At 38.0% G+C, this 21,159-nt stretch overlaps 1 protein-coding gene across 16 annotated transcripts in view; it reads right to left on the bottom strand.

Moving 5' to 3' along the window:
* BBX (BBX high mobility group box domain containing) overlaps positions 1-21,159 on the bottom strand; it is a 274,025-nt gene that overhangs the window by 186,280 nt on the left and 66,586 nt on the right. The window contains exon 1 of one of the 16 annotated variants that reach the window (XM_038003275.2): positions 16,024-16,100. The exons of 14 other annotated variants lie outside the window; for them this stretch is intronic. The gene's annotated coding sequence lies outside the window, so the exon portion shown is untranslated. Of the gene's footprint in view, positions 1-15,601; positions 15,971-16,023; positions 16,101-21,159 lie in introns of those variants that run through there. One more of the 16 variants, XM_038003274.2, reaches the window with a different exon arrangement.

Raw genomic sequence — 21,159 nt, 5'->3', positions numbered from 1 at the left:
AGAATCCCACATAGTCCGGTTTCCACCCACATCATGCCACTCTTCACGCTCATTTCTAAACTCCAGCCGTAGTAAGATTTTTCTAGTTTCTCCAAGGTATTCTGGTATTCTCCCTGCAGGGCCTTTGCACTTTCCTCCTACCCCTCCCAGACCAATCTCCCTAGTATACAGTCAGTGTGCTAGATATGGCGCTTTCACATCCACAGATTTAACCAACCGTAGCCTGAAAAAATTAAAAATAAATAAAAGGTAACAATAAAAAATACAAATAAAAAATACAGTATAAAAATGATTTACATGGCATTTACAATGTATTAAGTAATAGAAGTAATCTAGAATGATTTCAAGAATATGGGAGGACATGAGTAGGTTATATGAAAATACTACACCATTTAATATCAGGGGCCTGAGGATCCTCAGATTTTGCTATCCACAGGGGTCCTAGAACTAATCCTTCACAGAGAATAAGGAAGAACTATATTTTATTTATATATATAAGTAACATGTATATTTAGGTTAACTTGGGCCTAATCGGATAGTCACTTGACATCCTTTTTTTGGGGGGGGAGCTTTCTACATATGAAGTACAATAATAATAATTCTAGTAACAGCCTTTGTCATTCACAGTTAAGCTATAACTGTTACTTCTTATGAATACTGGTTGCTAAAGTATTCATATATATACACAATTTTTAGAGGTTTTTAAGTTCACTGTTTAAAAAATAACACATGGGCAGGGCGCGGTGGCTCACGTCTATAACCCCAGCACTTTGGGAGGCCGAGGCAGGTGGATCATGATGTCAAGAGATCAAGACCATCCTGGCCAAAAGGGTGAAACCCCATCTCTACTAAAAATACAAAAATTACCTGGGCGTGGTGCTGTGTGCCTCCAGTCCCAGTTACTCGGGAGGCTGAGGCAAGAGAATCGCCTGAACCCAGGAGGCGAAGGTTGCAGTCAGCTAAGATTGAGTCACTGTACTCCAGCCTGTCCAGAGAGAAAGACTCCATCTCAAAAAAACAAAACAAAACAAAAAAAGGCTGGGCACAGTGGTTCATGCCTGTAATCCCAGCACTTTGGGAGGCCAAGGCGGGTGGATCCTGAGGTCAGGAGATCGAGACCATTCTGGTTAACACGGTGAAACCCCGTCTCTACTGAAAATACAAAAAATTAGTCAGGCATGGCAGCAGATGCCTGTAGTCCTAGTTACTAGGGAGGCTTACGCAAGAGAATGGCATGAACCGGGGAGGTGGAGCTTGCAGTGAGCCGAGATCGCACCACTGCACTCCAGCCTGGGCAACAGAGCCACACTCCGTCTCAAAAAAAAAAAAAAACTAAAAACAAAAACAAAAACATGGTATGTATGTTGACCCTCAATTTCAGCTATACAGTATTCTTTCTAAAGTTTATTGAGCTCCACTCAGTCTCTTAACAGTAATAATAAAAACAATTAACAAAGAAAAAAATAGGAAAATGACTGTTGGAATGTGCCATGTACACAATAATTTGTTGGAAGCTATAGAAGATATGTCTATAAGCAATCTCTGAATAATAATTTTCAGAGGTTAGGGTTTTAAATCTCTACATTTTAAAATTCTACAACAAAAAGCATGTGTATTGAATCTCTGTTTCCCAATGTGATGGTTTTTTTCCTGATATCTTATTTCTGTTATCAAATTAATATGAATACTTCATAAGTACCACTCAAGAATTAACTAATTCTACTAGTAATTACATTTTATCTATTTGTCACACATTACAGTTTTCAACTGTACAATTCTATATAGTTCACACATATATACATGGATCATCATGGTTGTATATATATTCAAATTTTATTTCCTGTTAAAAACATCTGATTAAAAGCATCTTTATGAGACATGAAAATAATAAAAGGATAACAGGAATGTATTTTAGGATACGAGATAAAAGAAATAGCCATCCATTTCTGACCTACCCTGGGCCAGAGGCGAGCCCAGTGCCCTAAAGAGTAACACCCAGGCATGGCAACATTCACCACAAGCTGACTAAAGAGCGCTTGAGGCCTTAAGTGCACATCAGCGGTACCCTGGCACTACTCCCCATGGGCCTGTGGTGGTGGTTGTGGACACAGAGAGACTCCTCTGCCTGGGGAGAGGGGAGGGAAGAGTGAGAAGGACTTTGTCTTGTAGTTTCAGTAACAGCTTAGCTGCAGTAAAATAGTGTACCAGGTATACCTCTCAGGTTTCTGACTCCAGGCTCTGGTTCCCAGACAGCATCTCTGGATCCATCCAGGGCCTGGGGAATTTGCCACCCTGAACAGAAGGACACAAGACTGCCTGCCTTGACCATCTGCTGATTGTGGAGCCCTAAGGCCTTGAGCGAACATAGGCAGTAGACAAGCAGTGGTTACAGCAGGCCTCGGCAAGACCCAGTGCTGTGCTGGCTTCAGGTCTGACCTAGAACAATTCAGGTGGTGCTGGCCACAGGGGTGCTTGTGTTACCCATCCCCCAGCTCTAGAGAGCTCAGCATAGACAAAGAGATTCCGCTTGTTTGGGGGAAAGTAAGGAAAGAGAACAACAGTCTCTGCCTGCTAACCCAGAGAATTCTTTTGGATCTTATCCAAGATCACCAAGGTAATACCTCTACAAATCTGCAAGAACCACAGCATTGCTGAGCTTGAGGTGCCCCCTAATACAGACACAACTACTGTGACAAAAAATGGATCACAATACCCATGACCCTTCTAATACCTGGAAAGCCTTCTTAATAAGGACAGGTACAAACAAACCTGGACTGCAAAGGCTACAGTAAATACCCAACTTTTCAATGCCCAAACACTAACGAACATTCACAAACATCAAGACCATCCAGGAAAACATGATGTCACCAAACAAACTAAGGCACCAGGGGTCAAGCACAGAGAGACAGGGCTATGTGACCACAGAGTTATGTGACCTTTCAGACAGAAAATTCAAAATATGTTTTGAGGAAACTCAAAGAAATTCAAAATAACAGAGAAGAAATTCAGAATCCTATCAGATAAATGTAATAGACTGAAATAATTTTAAAAAATCAGGCAAAAATCTGGAATTGAAAAATGCAACTCACCAACTAAAGAATGTATCAGAGTCTCTAAATAGTAGAATTGATCAAGCAGAAGAATTAGTGAGAATGAAGACAAGCTCTCTGAAAATACATGATTGGAGGAGAGAGAAAGAAAAAAAGAATAAAGCATGCCGACAAGATCTGGAAAACCTCAAAGAGGAAAATCTAGGAGTTACTGCACTTAAAGAGGAGGTAGAAAGAGAGGGGTAGAAAGCTTATTCCAGGGGTTTATAACAGAGAACTTCCTAACCTAGAGAAAGATATCAAAATCCAAGTACAAGAAGGTTATATAACACCAAGCAGATTTAACCCAAAGAAGACTACCTCAAGGCATTTAATATTCAAACTCTCAAAGGTTAAGGGTAAAGAAAGGATCCTAAAAACATCAAGAGGAAAGAAACAAATAACATACAATGGAGCTCCAATATGTCTGGCAGCAGACTTTTCAGTGGCAACCTCACAGGCCAGGAGATAGTGGCGTGGCATATTTAAAATGCTTAAGACAAAAAACTTTCACACTAAAATAGTATATCTGGTGAAAATAATCCTTCAATCATAAAGGAGAAACAAAGACTCCCCCAGACAAACAAAAGCTGAGAAATTTCAACACCAAATCTGTCCTACAAGAAATGCTAAAGGAAGTTCTTCAATCTGAAAAAAAAAGATTATAAGCAAGAAGAAATCATCTGAAGGAATAAAACTCAGGCTGATAGTAAGAGTACAAAGAAAAACACAGAATATTATAATACTGTAATTGTGGTATGTAAAGACAACAATCTTAAGTAGAAAGACGAAAATATGAAGTAATCAAAAATACAACAACTTTTCAAGACACGCACCGTATAATAAGATATAAATACAAAAAACAAAATGTTAAAAAGCGGGGAGATGAAATTAAAATATACAGTTTTTAATAGTTCTCATTTTGCTTGTTTGTTAAGGCAAACAGTGTTAAGTTGTTATCAGTTTAAAATAATAGGTTCTAAGATATTATTTGCAAGTCTCATGGTAACCTCAAACCTAAAAATACACACCAGATAAACAAAAAATAAAAAGCAATAAATTCAAACATACCACCAGCGGAAAATCACCTTCACTAAAAGGAAGACGAAAAGTAAGAAAAAAAAGAAAAACCACAAAACAAATAACAAAATGGCAGGAGTAAGTCTTAACTTATCAATAATAATGTATGATGTAAATGGACTAAACTCTCCCATCAGAAGACATAGTGACTAAATGCTTTTAAAAAAAAAAAAAAAAAACCAATGATCTGTGGCCTATACGAAACATACTTCACATATAAAGACACACAAATACTGAAAATAAAGGGAGGGGGAAAAGACAATCCATGCAAGTAGAAACCAAACAAAAGGAGCAGGAGTGCCTATACCTATGTCAGACAAAATAGGTTTCAAGACCAAAACTAGAAGAGACAAAGAAGATCACTATATAATGATAAAATAGTTAATTCAACAGGAGAATCTAATAATTATAAATACATATGTACCCAACACTGGAATACCCAGATACATAAATAAAATATTATTAGAGCTAAAGAGAGAGAGAGAGAGAAGAAAGAAAGAGAGAGAGAGAGAGAGAGAGAGACAGAGAGACAGAGAGACAGAGAGACCGACCAATATGATAAGAGCTGGAGACTTCAACACCCCAATTTCAGCATTGGACAGATCATTCAGACAGAAAATTAACAAAGAAACATTGGATTTAATCTGTGCTACAGATCAAATGGACCTAATGGATATACACAGAACACTTCATCCAATAGCTGCAAAATACACATTCTTCTCCTTAGCACATGGATCATTCTAAAAAATAAACCATATCTTAGGCCAAAAAACAAATCTTAAAACTTTCAAAATAATAGTAAGCATTTTCTCTGACCACAAAATGGAATAAAACTAGAAATCAATAATAAAAGAAACTTAAACACAGGAAATTAAACAATGTCTTCTTGAATGATGAGTAGGTCAAGGAAGAAATTAAGAAGGAAAGTGAAAAATTTCTTGAAACAAATGATAATGGAAACATAAACCTATGGGATGCAGGCAAAAGCAGTACTAAGAGGGAATTTTATAGCTATAAGTGTCTACAATCAAAAGAAGAACAAGTTCAAATAAACTACATGTTGATGCATCTTAAAGAACCAGAAAAGCAAGGGCAAACCAAACCTAAAGTGGAAGGAAAGAAATAAAGATCAGAGTAGAAATAAATGAAATGAAATAAAGAAAACAATACAAAATATCAATAAATGAAAAGCTGGTTTTTTTGAAAATAAATAAATTGACAAACCTTTAGCCAGGCTAACAAAAAAAGAGAATAATCAAATGAATAAAATAAGAGATGAAAAGGACATTACAACCAACACCACAGAAATTCAAAGAATCACTAGAGGCTACTATGACCAACTACCTACCAATAAATTGGAAAATTAGAAGAAATGGAGAATTTCCTAGGCACATAGACTCATACAACTTACCCATATTGAATGATAAAGAAATCCCAAACTTGAAAAGACTAATAACAAGTAATGAGATCAAAGCCATAATACATTCTTCTAGCAAAGAAAAGCCTGGAACCTGATGGTTTCACAGATGAATTCTACCAAATATACTAATACGAATGCCACTGAAACTATTCCGGAAAATAGAGGAGATGGGAATACTTCCACTCATTCTTCAAGGCCAGTATTACCCTGATACCAAAACCAAATAAAGACACATCAAAAAAAGAAAAGTATAGGCCAATATCTCTGAGGAACACTGATACAAAAGTCCTCAACAAAATACTAACAAATTGAATTCAACAACACATTAAGAAAATCATTCATCATAATCAAGCGGGATTTACCCCAGGGATGCAAGGATGGCTCAACATATGCAAATCAATCAATGTGATACATCATATCAACAGGATGAAAAAAACTAAAAGCCTTTCCTCTCAGATCTGGAACAAGACAAAGATGCCTACTTTCACCACTGTTAAGAGTATTGGAAGTCCTAGCCAGAGCAGTCAGACAAGAAAAGGCAATAAAGGGCACCCAAATTGGAAAGGAAGAAGTCAAATTATCCTTGTTTGCAGATGATATGATCTTATATTAGGAAAATCCTAAAGATTCACCCAAAAACTATTACAACTGATAAACAGATTCAGTAAATTTGCAGGATACAAGATCGGCATACTAAAATCAGCAGCATTTCTATATGCCAACAATGGCATTTCTATATGTGAACAATCTGAAAAAGAAGTCAAAAAAGTAATCCAATTTATAGTAGCCAAAAATAAAATTAAATACACAGAATTAACCGAAGAAGTGAAAGATCTCTACAATGAAAACTATTTAACATTGGTAAAAGAAATCAAAAAGGACACAAGAAAATGAAAAGATACTCCATGTTCAAAGATTGTAAGAATCAATATTATTAGAATGTCCATACTACCCAAGCAATCTACAGATTCAATATAATCCCTCTCAAAACAGCAATGACATTCTTTATAGAAATAGAAAAAAAATTCTAAAATTTATATAGAACCACAAAAGACCCAGACTAGCCCCAAACTCATCCTGAGCAAAAAAGAACAAAACTGGAGGAATCACCTTAACTGACTTCAAATTACACTACAGAGCTATAGTAACCAAACAGCACGGAACTGGCATAACAGACATACAGACATAGAACAGGATAGAGAACCCAGAAACAAATCCATGTATCTACAGTGAACTCATTTTTGACAAAGATGTCAAGAACATACACTGGGGAAAGGACAGTCTCTTCAATAAACAGTTCTGGGAAAATGATATCCATATGCAGAAGAATGAAACTAGACTCATATATCTCACCATATACAAAAATAAAATCAAAATGGATAAATGTATTAAAGACTTAAATTGAAGATCTCAAACTATGAAACTACTAAAAGAAAAAAATTGGAGAAACTTACCAGGACTTTGGAGTGGGCAAAGATTTCTTGAGTAATACCCCATAAGCGCAGGCAACCAAAGAGAAAACGGACATATAGGATCACATCGAGTCAAAAAGTTCCTTGCACAACAAAGGAAACAATCAGCAAAGTGAAAAGATAACCCACAAAATGAGAGAAAATGTTTGCAAACTGTCCATCTAACAAGGGATTTATAACCAGAATATATAAGGAGCTCAAATAACTCTAAAGAAAAATAATCAAATAATCTAATTTTAAAATGGCCAAAAGATCTGACTAGACATCTCTCAAAAGAAGACATACAAACAGCAACAGGTACATAAAAAGGTACATAACATCACTCATCATCAGAGAAATGGAAATAAAAACTACAATGAGGTATCATCTCACCCCTGTTAAAATGGCTTTTATCCAAAAGACAGGCAACAGCAAATGCTGGCAAGGATACGGAGAAAAGGAAACCCTTGTACGTCGCAGGTGGGAAGGTAAATTAGGACAACCACTATGGAGAACGGTTGGGAGGTTCCTCAGAAAACTAAAAATAGAGCTACCACATGATCTAGCAATCCCACTGCTAGATATATACTACCTAAAAGAAAGCAAATCAATATATCAAATAGATACCTGCACTCCCGTGTTTATTGCAGCACTACTCGCAATAGCCAAGGTTTGGAAGCAACCTAAGTGTCCATCAGCAGATGAATGAACAAAGAAAATGTGGTACACATACACAATGGAATACTATTCAATCTTAAAAAAGAATAAGATCTTGGCCGGGCCCAGTGGCTCACACCTGTAATCCCAGCACTTTGGGAAGCTGAGGTGGGTGGATCACCTGAGGTCAGGAGTTTGAGACCAGCCTCGCCAACACGGTGAAACCCTGTCTCTACCAAAAATATAAAAATTAGCTAGGCATGGTGGTGGGCACCTGTAATCCCAGCTACTCAGGAGGCTGAGGCAGAACTGCTTGAACCCAGGAGACAGAGGTTGCAGTGAGCCAACACAGTGCCGCTGCACTCCAGCCTGGGCAACAGAGTGAGACTCCATCTCAAAAAAAAAAAAGAATAAGATCTTGTTACTTGCAACAACACGGATGAAACTGGAGGTCATTATGTTAATAAGCCAGGCACAGAAAGACAAACATCATATATTTTCACTAATCTGGGGGAGCTAAAAATTAAGACAACTGAACCATTGGAAATAGAGTAGAATGATGGTTACCAGAGAGTTGAGGGGGAAGGGGGGATGGTTAATGGGTACAAAAAAGTAGTTATAAGGAATAAGATCTAGTAGTTGATAGCACAACATGGTGACTACAGTCAATAATAATTTAATCACACATTTAAAGATAACTAAAGAGTATAATCAGATTGTCTGTAACACAAGGGATAAAGACTTGAGGTGATGGATACCCCATTTACCCTGATGTGATTATTATACATTGTGTGCCTATATCAAAATATCCCATATACTCCATAAATGTATGTATCTACAAGGTACCCACAAAAATTCAAAATAAAACATTTTTAAAAAGAGAAAAATAGCCATGTAAAAATATAACCAATATTAATTAAGTAATATAAAATATCCTACAAAATAGGAAACAGACACTTGGAAATACTGGGGTAGAGAAAGCAAGGGATGTTTCAAAAGTGTAGCATCACATGGTATTATGATGATATTATGCCAGCCTCAGGTTAATAAAACCAGGGGCTTCCAAACTATGAAGGAACACAGTCAACCTGTATTAACCAAAAGGCTGAAGGAATAGCCCAGTCTGGTTGACTAATTTTACTTCTGAAGCCTTTTTGTTTCAAACATCTGCTATTGCAAACCATTTTAAAATATATTAAAGTATACTTCCTTGCTTTAGTAAGTACAATATAGTGAACATAATTAAATCTCCCACTGTCGACCATGGGTCTCACCATATATTAGGATAAGTGTTGCTGTGAACATTATTTCTCACAGGACCCAAACAAAGATGTGAACATTCGGGTTATATATGTATACAAACTGACCCTGGGCTATTAATTCTTTGGAAACTCCTCTTTTTTCAACCACAACTATTTAAAATCAATTTTTAAAGGGAAGAAAAAGAGCTTATTTTCCTATAAGTCAAGGGCAGGAAAAATAAACCTGGTTACCTGCACTTTTACTATATCATTGGAGAGTTTCGAAATTAATAGGTATTCTTGAAAAATCTGTTCCATTTTCAACAGTTAAGGTAATGAGTATCCAAGAGCAAAGCCTGGGGACAAGAAAGGTAAAATCCAATTCCTATGTGAAGAAGAAAATAGTACTGAAGAAAGCTGCTCAGTATCCAGGTAATTACTAAGCATGTCTTATGTACTAAGAACCCTGGCTAAGCACTATGGCTACAGCAAGCCTTCACTTCCTGTGCTTCCATTTCTTCATCTGCAAAATGAGGAGATGGGAGATATATGCCTCTCCCTTTATATACAAAAGTTCTCATACTGTGATTTATTAAGAGCAAAATGATATTACTGAACCATCAACTGTCTGTTTGGGTAGTGAGAGGGTGGTAGGAGGAGGAAGGGATATCTAACTCTCCAAGGAAAGTAAAAATTTGGATGCCCTAATTCCTAAGAAAACTATTCTCTGCAGTTAACTTAGGAATGTTGGCTAGTTATTTTACTCCTCTTTTAATTGCTTTGGGCAGAACACTGAGTGACTAACAAATCCATGACTGAGCTATATGTTAAAATGCTGTGCAGTTTAATATTAAATGCCTCCCCTCCCAAAAAAAAGAAAGTGAAGAATCCATGGAAGCTTCTGTTTCCTTTTAGTTTTCTTTGAAGTCTTATCCTAAATGACAAATTGCATCAGCTATTGCATTTTGATACAAAGAGTACTGAAGTGGGGACCAGTAGAGTTAGATTTGGGTTCTAGGCTTGATGGTAGTGAACTATACACAAATCACCTGCTTATTCACAAAATATTGCCTTCTGTTGTTAATCAAGAATGTTATGACAGACACAACACATTTCCTTTTAAAATAAAGGTGGCATGCCAATAGTTCAGGAGAATGCAATGGTTATAATGTATTTTGGTTGTGAAAAGGCATCTCACCAAGTACTGAATACAAACATTAAAACAAGCTATGTAGTCAAGTAAATTCTTAACTCTAAACAGCGAGTTTTGAGTAATGAATCAAAAGGCACACTGGAAAGATGAACTGAAATAAGAATATGTTTAACTGTGGATCCAAATGAAGGGCCTGGATCATTCTTTAAAATTGTTGCTATATATGTAATACATTTCTGGCATTCAGTTTCGATGTATTATTTCCCCGTGTGGAATAACTGATCCACTGCGTTTTCCTCTTATGTTTCAAAAGGAAAAATGTAAATCCTGGCAATAAAGTTGGTGGGGGGGGAGAGGGGAGCCATGTAAGTATGGGGAAGGAGAGGCCTGATTTAAGCCGTTTATGTACTTGAAAAGGAACTAAGGGCTTGAGCTGACTTTGAGCTCCACATGAGTCAACAGTGTGACATGACTGCCAAAAAAACTAATGTAATCTTAGCCACCAATAACAGAAGTGTCATGTACAGAACCATGGAGTTACAGCTTTACTGTAGTCTCTGCATCCCCTGCTGGGCCCCAGACATCTAGAATGATAGGCTCAGTCCTGAAAGTACCCTATTTAAGAGTGATAGTGACAAACCAGCAATTCCAGGAAGGGGAGTGACCAGAATAGCGAAGAACCTAGAAAACAAGTCCTGAAGACTGCAGGAAGTAGGACTATTTAGGCTGGGAAAGCTAAGTCTTGATGGAGAGATTATATTAAATATGTGATGAGCTGCTTGGTGACAGAAGAGTTCCGACCTAAGAGGACACAAACCAAAGCAGATACAAACTGTACCCAACACAGAACAGGCTGCGACACTAGGTATGTTCAGTCAATGCAACTGTCAAGTCTGACTACACATTAGAAACACCTGGGAATAGTTTTAAAACTATCAATGCCCAGGCCCCATCCCCAAGCAATTAAATTAAGATCTCTCGGGAAAGGCCTGGGCAATGGGAGGAATTAAAAACTTCCCTGGGGGTTCTAATATGCAGCTACACTTGAGAATGACCAAGGTAAAGACAGGCAATCCTTAGAGATAATACGGGTTCAGTTCCAGACCACCGTAATAAAGCGAGTATCACAATAAGGCAAGTCACACTAACTTTTTGGTTTCCCAGTGCATACAAAAATTAGATTTACACGATACTGTACTATATTAAGTACGCAAATAATATTATTACTAAAAAAAAAAAAAAAGAGGTATGTACTTAATTTTAAAATATCTTATATTTTAAAAATGCTAGTGATCATCTGAGCCTTCAGTAAGTCATACTCTTTGCTGCTGAGGGGTCTTGCCTCCATGTTGATGGCTGCTGACAGATCAAGGTGGTGGTTGCCGAATGTCAGGGTGGCTGTGGCAATTTCTTAAAATAAGATGACAAGAAGGCCAGGTGCGGTGGCTCACACCTATAATCCCAGTACCTTGGAAGGCTGAGGTGGGTGGATCACGAAGTCAGGAGATCAAGACCATCCTGGCCAACATGGTGAAACCCCATCTCTACTAAAATTACAAAAATTAGCCAGGCATGGTGGTATGCACCTGTAATCCTAGCTACTCAGGAGGCTGAGGCAGGACAATCACCTGAACCTGGGATGCGGAGGTTGCACTGAGCTGAGATCCCACCACTGCACTCCAGCCTGGGCGACAGAGCGAGACTCCATCTCAAAAAAATAAATAAATAAAAACCAAGATGACAAGGAAATTTAATGCATTGACTCTTCCTTTCACAAAAGATGGATCTGTATGTACCAGGAGATGTGGTTTGATAGCATTTTACACACTGTTTTAAAAACTGGAATCAGGCCGGGCACAGTGGCTCATGCCTGTAATCCCAGCACTTTGGGAGGCTGAGGCGGGCGGATCACAATGTCAAGAGATTGAGACCATCCTGGCTAACAGGGTGAAACCTCGTCTCTACTAAAAATACAAAAAAATTAGCCAGGTGTGATGGTGGGCACCTGTAGTCCTAGCTACTCGGGAGGCTGAGGCAGGAGAATGGCATGAACCCAGGAGGCAGAGATTGCAGTGAGCCGAGATCTCGCCACTGCACTCCAGCCTGGGCGATAGAGCAAGACTCCATTTCAAAAAACAAAAACAAAAAAACTGCAATCAATCCTCTTAAACCCCACCACTGCTTTATCAACGAAGTTTACATAAAGGTCTAAATCTTTTGTTGTCATTTCAACAATGTTCACAGCATCTTTATTAGAAGTAGATTCCATCTCAAAAACCAGTTTCTTTGTTCATCCACAAGAAGCAACTCCTCCTCATCTGTTCAAGTATCCATTGTAAGACTACAGCAATTCAGTCATATATTCAGGCTCTACTTCTAATTTCAGTTTTCCTGCTATTTCTACCACTTCTACAGTTATCCTTTCCACTGATAGCTTGAATCCCTCAATGTCATCCATGAGTGGTAGAATCAGCTTCTTCCAAACTCCTGTTAATGTTGATATTTTCACCTCCTCCCAATGAATCACCAATATATATTTTTTGAGACAAGGTCTCACTGTGTTGCCCAGGCTGATGATCTCAAACTCCAGGGCTCAAGTGATCCTCCTGCCTTGGCCTCCCAAGTGCTGAGATTATAGGTGTGAGCCACCATGTCTGGCCAAATCACCAATATTCTTAATGGCATCGAGAATGGTGAATCTTTCCAGAAGGTCTTCAATGACTATGCCCAGATCCATCAGAGCAATCACTATAATCACTATTTATGCCAGCTGTAGCCTTATGAAATGTGTTTCTTAAATAATAAGACTTCGAAGTCAAAATTACTGCATGATCTATGGGCTACAGAATGAATGCTGTGTTAGCAAGCATGAAAACAACATTAATCTCCTTGTACACCTCCATCAGAGGTCTTGTGTGACTAGGTACATAGTCAATGAGCAGTAACATTTTGAAAGGAATCATTTATTCTGAGCAGTAGGTCTCAACAGTGGGCTTAAAATATTCAGTAAACCCTGCTGTGAACATACGTGCTGTCATCCAGGCTTGGCTGTTGCACTGATAGAGCTCAATCAAAACAGATTTAGCAGAATCCTTAAGGGTCCTGGTATTTTTGGAATGGTAAATGAGCAAAATGGCTTTATCTTATAAAATCACCAGCTGCATTAGCTGAGAGTCAGCCTGTCCTTTGAAGCTCTTTGAAGCTAAGCATTGACTTCTCTCTAGCTGTGAAAATCCTATATAGCATCTTCCTCCAACCAAAGGCTATTTTGCCCACATTGAAAATATGTTGTTTAGTGTAGCTGCTTTCATCAATAGTCTTAGCTCCATCTTCTGGATAACTTGCTGTAGCTTCTCCATCAGCACTTGCTGCTTCCCATTGCACTTTTATGTTATAGAGACAGTTTCTTTCCTTAAACCTCATGAACCAACCTCTGTCAGCTTCAAACTTTTCTTCTGCAGCTTTTTCATCTCTCTCAGGCTTCAGAGGATTGAAGAGAGTTAGGGCCTTGCTCGGGATTAGTCTTTGGCTTAAGGGAGTGTTGTGGCTGGTTTGATCTATCCAGACCAAACTTTCTCCGTATCAACAATAAGACTGTTGCTTTCTTATCATTGTGTGTTCACTGGAGTAGTACTTTTAAGCTTCTTCAAGAACTTTTCCTTCGCATTCACAACTTGGCTAGCTGCTAGTGTAAGAGGCCTACCTTTTCGCCTCTCTCACCTTTCAACATGCCTTCCTCAATAAGCTTAATCATTTCTAGCTTTTCATTTAAAGTGGGAAACATGAGACCCTTTCACTTCAAAACTTAAAGGCCACTACAGGGTAATTGATTGACCTAATTTCAATATTGTTGTGTCTGAGACTATTGGGAGGCCTGAGGGAGAAAAATGGGAACGGCCAGTGAATGGAGCAATCAGAACACACAACTTTTACCAATTCAGTTTGCAGTTTTGTATGGGTGCAGTTCGTGGTGCCCCAAAACAATTACAATAGTAACAACAAAGATCGCTTGTCACAGATCACCATAGCAGATATGGTAATAATGAAAATATCTGAAACGTTACAAGAATGACCAAAATTTAACACAGAAACAGGAAGTGAGGGCATATCGCTGGGAAAACGGTGCTGATAGACTTGACACACAGGGTTGCCACAGATCTTCAATTTGTAAAAAAAATACAGTATCTGTGATGTGCAATAAAGTGAAGCACAGTAAAGCGAGGTACACATGGACAGTCAGGATGGTCACCTGTCTCTCTGTGGTGTAGAGGTGAGTCCTCCTCAGAGGCCTGTATTAGGTTTACTTCCCAGATTCCTTCTTCTCTAGAACTTCTAATATTTTTAACTTGTTAGGCCCAACATTATCCTCTATGAGCATGAAGATTAACTCCTTTTTATAAATACTTGAGAAGACACGAAATTTAAATGGTGCACTCTCAAGAATTTATAATAGCTTGGGTTATAACAGCCAGAGTATTCTATTCATGAATAAAAGGTTTCAAAGATTTAAGCACTACTGTCTTTGTGGAAAAGAACAGTGCCGGCACCTTTGTATGTAAATTAACTTAAACAATTTAATTTTCCAAGTTTTGTAAAATAAATTTAAAACATACTAACATTCAAATGTTCTCCAGTATTTTCCATGATAAAACAATTGAAATCAAGTAGAAACTACTTTGTAGTTTGAATGGTCTCTACTACTAGTAGCACATCTAATGTACATGATAAAATGTTATATATTTTCCTACTTTAAAGATTTCTAAAACTTTCTATAACAGAACAATCTGGCTTTTTAGTAACGAATATACAGTTCTCCATGCTTCGTTAGGTGTTGGTTAGATTCTTGTTCTTAATACTTTTCTCTGACTACTGAATAAAAACATTTATAAAGATTTCTTAATTTCCTTTGAAAATATACATGTGTGTGTGTTCAAAAGGCTTCTGGCCTTAATATAGGTCAGGCATCAATGGTTGTAGGCTATGCTTCTAAATTTTAGTGGCCCCTCCAGATTTTTCCACTTAGATGTAACACACCCTCTAAAAACTTTAAAACTTTCACTTTAGATTACAATAAATCATCACCCACTTCCTTTTACTTTTGCCATCTGTCACTGCAAAAAGCTCCTAATGAATCTGAAGCTTCTTCTAGGCTACTCGGAGTCTCTCTCATTAATCTTTGTCATGTGGTTCATAAATAATGAGAGATATATTAAAAATCATCATCTTGTTTACAGACAACCGCCACCAAAAGAGCCTGGAATAACACCGTGGATTTGACTAGACGTTTTCAGCCTGAACGAGCATTTCAGGAGTCCTGATGTGGGAACGAAGCATATATTTAACCTTTTTTTACCATTAAGCTGGTTAACTGTGCTACGTTTCAAATAAGGATTACCCTTTCCATATCAAAACACTAGATAGAATTACGACCTTACAGCCATCTAAGCAGTTGCTGGACGGGCAGTTTGCTCCACAGCCAACAGTCACCTTTCCATTTTTCAAGCACATACCTCTCACAGAAATGTTTTCAGTGCGGCAGTCTACAGAGCTGGTTATAACACCGGCACGATGTGACAACAAAATTCAAGATGATTTTGCTCTTTCAGCCTGCCCCCCTCTGTTTTTTTAAAATTCTTTCCTCCTCCTTCATCCCCCAAAGGAAACCAAATCAACAATACTTCCACAAAACCAGCCTCAGAGTTATGAATATAATTCTTTCAGTGAAAGCAGACCAGCTTTATAGGGGAACAGCTTTCATGAGAAGCAGGAAGCTGATCTGAGCAGCAGAGAGCAGGGATGGGGCGGAGCAGAAAGGAACTGAGCTGGGGGAGAGAGCGAAGCACAGACAGTCCTGGCTGCTTCTAGTTACTTATTGACAGTTTCATTCAATAGCACAGATTTATAAACAGGGTGAGCATCCATCCTGCCATACCTTTCCTTCCTTTTACGAATCTCTGTCAATCTGGTAAACTATTACACAGGGGAAAGTAAGGCCTTACAGCCCCGCCAGAGCCCAGTTGCAGGGAAATGATGTAAGCTTCCCACCTCCCACCAGCCCCCGCTCTGCCAATCCACCTCTACTCTGACCTGTTAATATCCCCTTCCTCCCCCAGGGCCACTGCCTGGGGCCAGAGGGCCCCAGGCTTGCCTAGCTGTGTCCTGTTGTGGGGCGGAAAGTATCTGCCAGGGGGTAAGCAGTATTTTTGTTTTGAGAAAGTCTTCCATGAGAAAGTAAATGCCTTTCTATTTAAAAAATAATGCTGAATCACCAAAAGCTAATCAGCCCTCAAGAGAAATAGTATTAAATAGGATTGAGGTGAGGAATGCAATTTAGCAAAAAGCAGCAGAAGGTGTGATGTAGCAAAGGTTATAATACTGGGAGTTACGGGACATAGGTTCTACTTTTTCCCTACCACCTATGTGACTTCAGACAATTGGCGTAACCTCTCTAGTTTCATTTTCTGTAAAACTAAAGAATTCATATAAATTGTATCTGCAGTCTCTTGTACTATTGTAATTTTACAAACTGACACTCAAAATAAATAAGCCAGGAGGCAGAAAGTAATCTTACTGTGGTCAATTGTTTGTTGTTTACTCAAAATTGCAAGCAGTTCCCTATATTAAGCTATTTTAGATACGCTTTGCCAAAGTACTAGTCAATGCGAGAAAGACTAGCGCAAGCTATAAAAGGGGCTAAGTTACAGGTAGTTCAAGTGTTAATCCTGATCTGGAAAACTTACAGAGAATTAGGATTGCAAAGACTCATGCTCAGGAAAAGACAATTTATAAACAGATGCATAGACACAATCAGGACCAAAGATCTAAGACATTACCCTAGACAGCATAAACAATTTACCTTGGCCAGCAGTGTTCTAAGTTTAAGGGACATATACACACACACAGCCTAGAAATTCTTATTAAAAAATTAAGATGCTAAAATACAGCAATGACTATCACAAAAGTCTTCAAACTCGGATAAGTGAACTTCTGGAAGCATACGGTTTTCCAAAGGATACGCAGGCACGCAGGTAGTAAATCAATTTCCATGTCAGCTTTTCCAAGTACCCTCTCCTAAAACTGACCTGTCTGAGAATGCTCCAGGGAAACAGATTCCCCTATCTTAACTTCCCTTTCCCAAACCTCTCATTCTCCCATTTTACAAAATCAAGGCACACAGCTCACCCATCATCAGCCTCTCACTCTGGGGCATTGTTTGGGGTAGGGGACCCCCCCAAAAAAAGAATACCTCTGGCCAGGACACAAGGGGACAATAAGAAATACTGTTGGTGAAAAAGTGAATGGCCCTAATCAATCACTCTTCTTTTGCAACTCAGGTGGCTTTGCCAGTTCTTTGTTTAGAATAAAACTGGAGAAGGGACCTAATTGAGTTGTCAGCTGATAAATCACTAAATCATTAAAAATAATTTTAAATGATAAATCATTGAAAGAAATGAGTAACATTGCTATATAAGTACTCTCATTCTCCAACTTACGTAAACAAAATTTCAGAGTGTATATAGTAAAAAAGAACGAAAAATATGCTGAACTCTTTCCCCAATAATATTCATATATTAATTATGAATTAATTAGAAGAAAAACACCAATGATGCATAAAGACATAAATTTCTAGGAAAATTGTATTTTTATCTCTAATATTTTTCAAAGATTTGCAATTTACATGTGTATTTTGACCTACTGTGTTCTAATCATCACTCTAACGATACTTTAAAAAAAAAAATCACTGGGAGCCGTACGGTCACAGAAAATTAACTTTTTTATCCAGAAATATGATAGGGTAATCAATAACAGATTTTTAAACATAACTATATATACATAAAGATAAAATGTGGAAAGAGTTTCAATTAACACAAAAATTTCACATAAAGAGTAGCTCTTAAGTGGATAACAGAAAGTATTATAAAGTTATAGGCTTTGCTTAAGAAAAATATATTTAAGAATACAGCAATTTTACTCAGAAATGCCAATATTTACAATGAAATGGCAATTACACCATTAGCAAATGATTTAGACTTACAATGAAAAACTTCAAATGTCAATAAAGTAATCCATAGTTTTCAAAATTCTTTTACTGGAGTAAAAGTGTTTAAAGGCCACTGTACTGGTTTACTCTTCATCTATTCCACAACACAAAACACCTTTCAAGAGTCACTACAGAGTGAAAAAACTAACAAACAAACCAAAGAAAACAGCAATTTAGACCCTCAGGAAATGAGCCACTTTGATCAACTAAGTGTTCCAGATATTTGTGGTTATACTCGTTGAGTACCAAACAGTTTTGTTTTCTAATTTTAAACTAATCTAGATGAAAATGTTGTCAAGATGGGGAACTCTTTCCCATCTTCTTAAATGGACCACATCAACACGATTTAACCTTTATTAGTGTTTCCCAGGCCATCACCAGTAACATTAATCCCACTGAGCACTCAAACATAATGCCCCCAAGACCCAGGAGGCTGCTCTGGTCTGGTTCTCTGCATCTCTGCCAGGAAATTGCAAGGTGTGGAATCTTACGAGCTGGGTTCAATTCCTGGCTTAGCTTATCTCACATAAGCTGCTAGCCCCTGAGAGAGGCACTGAAACTCTCTGGGTCCCAACTTTCTTCCCCATAAAAAGTTGTTAATACCATTACTTTCTTAAACTATCTCACAAAACTGACATGAGTGCAAAGATGTGAATACACTTTTTAGTTAAAGATTCTATATCAAGAAAACTTACTATGTTATGGATATTTTCCCCCTTTTGGTAAGGCTCCTCCTATCACTTCTCAGCACTGAATGACTGCATGAAGTCCCTACCCCGGTTCCTGCCCCCAACCCCTGCATTCTAACTGCAGTAGGCATGGAAATCAGCCAAAAAAATTAATTAGATCTGTTTAATTCTAATAAAAATAGGTTAAGTAAGAGATGAGTGTGCTGTCTATAAAATACAGCTGACCCTTAAACAACATAGGTTTAAACTATGTGATTCCACTTATGCACATTTTCTTTTCAAAAAAATATATTGGAAAATTATTTGGAGATTTGCGACAATTTGTGAAAACTCACAGATGAACTGCAAAGCCTAGAAATATCAAAAAAATTAAGACAAAATTAGGTATGTCACGAGTGCACAAAACATATGTAGATACTAGTCTAATTATATGTTAACCAACTATTTATGTTGCTGGTAAGGCTTCCAGTCAACAGTAGGCTATTTAAGTTTTGGCAGAATCAAAATTTCCACACAGATTTTTGTGCAGGGGTCAGCATGTTAAACCCCGTGTTGTTCAAAAGTAAGCTTTACATCAAGTTTGTGAAATTTATTTTTAGAGATCATATGCATTCTGGACCACTGATGGTGATTGCTAAGTAAGGTACAGAACAATTTAACTATACGTGTTCTATACAAAACTTCAGTCTGCTCTGACATAACAAAAGAGTCACAGAAAGGAGAGGCCTAATATATTTTTAATCTGTGATCCTCATTCATTTTAGTGTCAAATCCATCTCCCTCTCAACCACTCACACAAGTCCGTACTGCTATACTTTTATTAGTTATTTCCGCACTAAATGTTTTTGCTTATTAAAGTGTTTGACAGTCTGAAGCTTCAGTTTCCAAGTTCTTGGTTCACCTTGTCTGAAACCTCAGGTTCATTCCCAGAAGCATGAAATAAACCTTTCACTTTCAAGAAGTAGCAAATAAAATTCAAGTAACATCAGAGGGGAGGTATTCTGGTTTTTAAAATGCCCATATGGTAAGCTAGGCCCCTTATTCTCTTCCATAAATTATTATATTCTATTATTATATTCTCACTCGATCCTCTCTGCAACTCTGCTATTATTCCCAGGTTAATGATTTGAATCTGAACCTCGTATGTATTTAAGTGACTTGCTCAAGGTCACAAAGGCAGCAGATGAAAGCCAAAACTAGAACTCAAGCCTCCAGATAGATGGTCCAGCCCAGTTCCCTAGTAAACATGCTTGCCCCACCGAAACAGCTCTGTTAGGATAAACACAGACTCTGCCGCAAGGAACGGCAGCAGCATTCCTGCTCTGTTCTATGATTCCCGTGGGGCATCGAGTTTTAAAGAGCAGACATTCTGGAGTGACACGGATGTGGGTTTGAATCCAGACAACGTAACTGTGAGCAAATTATTTAACTTTTCTAAGTCTCAATTTCCTCAGCTGTAAAAGGTAATAACAGGAACTTTGAGGGATCAAAAAAGACAGTATCCTTAGTACATGCCAGTTAGCAACTTGAGTTTACCAAATAATAATTTTTTTTTCTTCAGGCAGGGGACAGTGGCAAAAATTTAAAAATAAGAACATAACATTTTTAAGCTATTATTATATGACATGTGTTAATTCATTTAAATCTCCCAACAGTCCTATGATGTGGTAAATACTATTCTTTTCATTCCTGTCTCACTGGTGAGGAAAGACCTTGTCTAGGAGAGGTAAGGCAATTTGCCTAGGGTCACAGAAACAAGAAATGAAAGAGCTAGCATTGAAGCTAAGCAGCCTGACTCTAGGGCTCGTAGTCAGAAATACAGCCTCTGTGGAAATGATATAATTACAGCACTGCCTTTATTCCCACCACCACCACCATCATTATCATCTCCGCTGCCATCGCTGACCTTGTCTATAGTTAGGCTAGAGGGGCTAGGTCTATGAAGCAGCCCAGTGGTGATGAGATATAAAGAGACGAGAACTTGACTAAGTGAGACTGACAGGAGTAAGGGCTTCAGGGAAGAAGTCACCAAGGAAGCTGGTCCCCGGAAAAGAATAATGTGCAGCGGAATGGACGAACTAAATGGCGGCCTGCAACTGTGAACATGAAAAAATATCAGCTACTTGAAACGGGGAGGAAAGGGAAACAGCTCAAGAAAGATGAATTTACATATAAAAAAATTTATCCGATGCCTAAAAGAATACTACAAGAAAAATAGCAAATACCTGGTCTGTGATACAACTTGGAGTCTAATCCTTGTCTATTAAATAACTGCTATCTGACTCTAAGAGAAAAATGTGATCATTTTAATCACCCCTCATTGACGACCTGATACAAG

Source organism: Chlorocebus sabaeus, chromosome 22, assembly GCF_047675955.1.
Source record: "Chlorocebus sabaeus isolate Y175 chromosome 22, mChlSab1.0.hap1, whole genome shotgun sequence".
Lineage (NCBI taxonomy): Eukaryota > Metazoa > Chordata > Mammalia > Primates > Cercopithecidae > Chlorocebus > Chlorocebus sabaeus.
The sequence above is the reverse complement of the archived record's forward strand: the minus strand, read 5'-3'. Positions and strand labels throughout refer to the sequence as shown.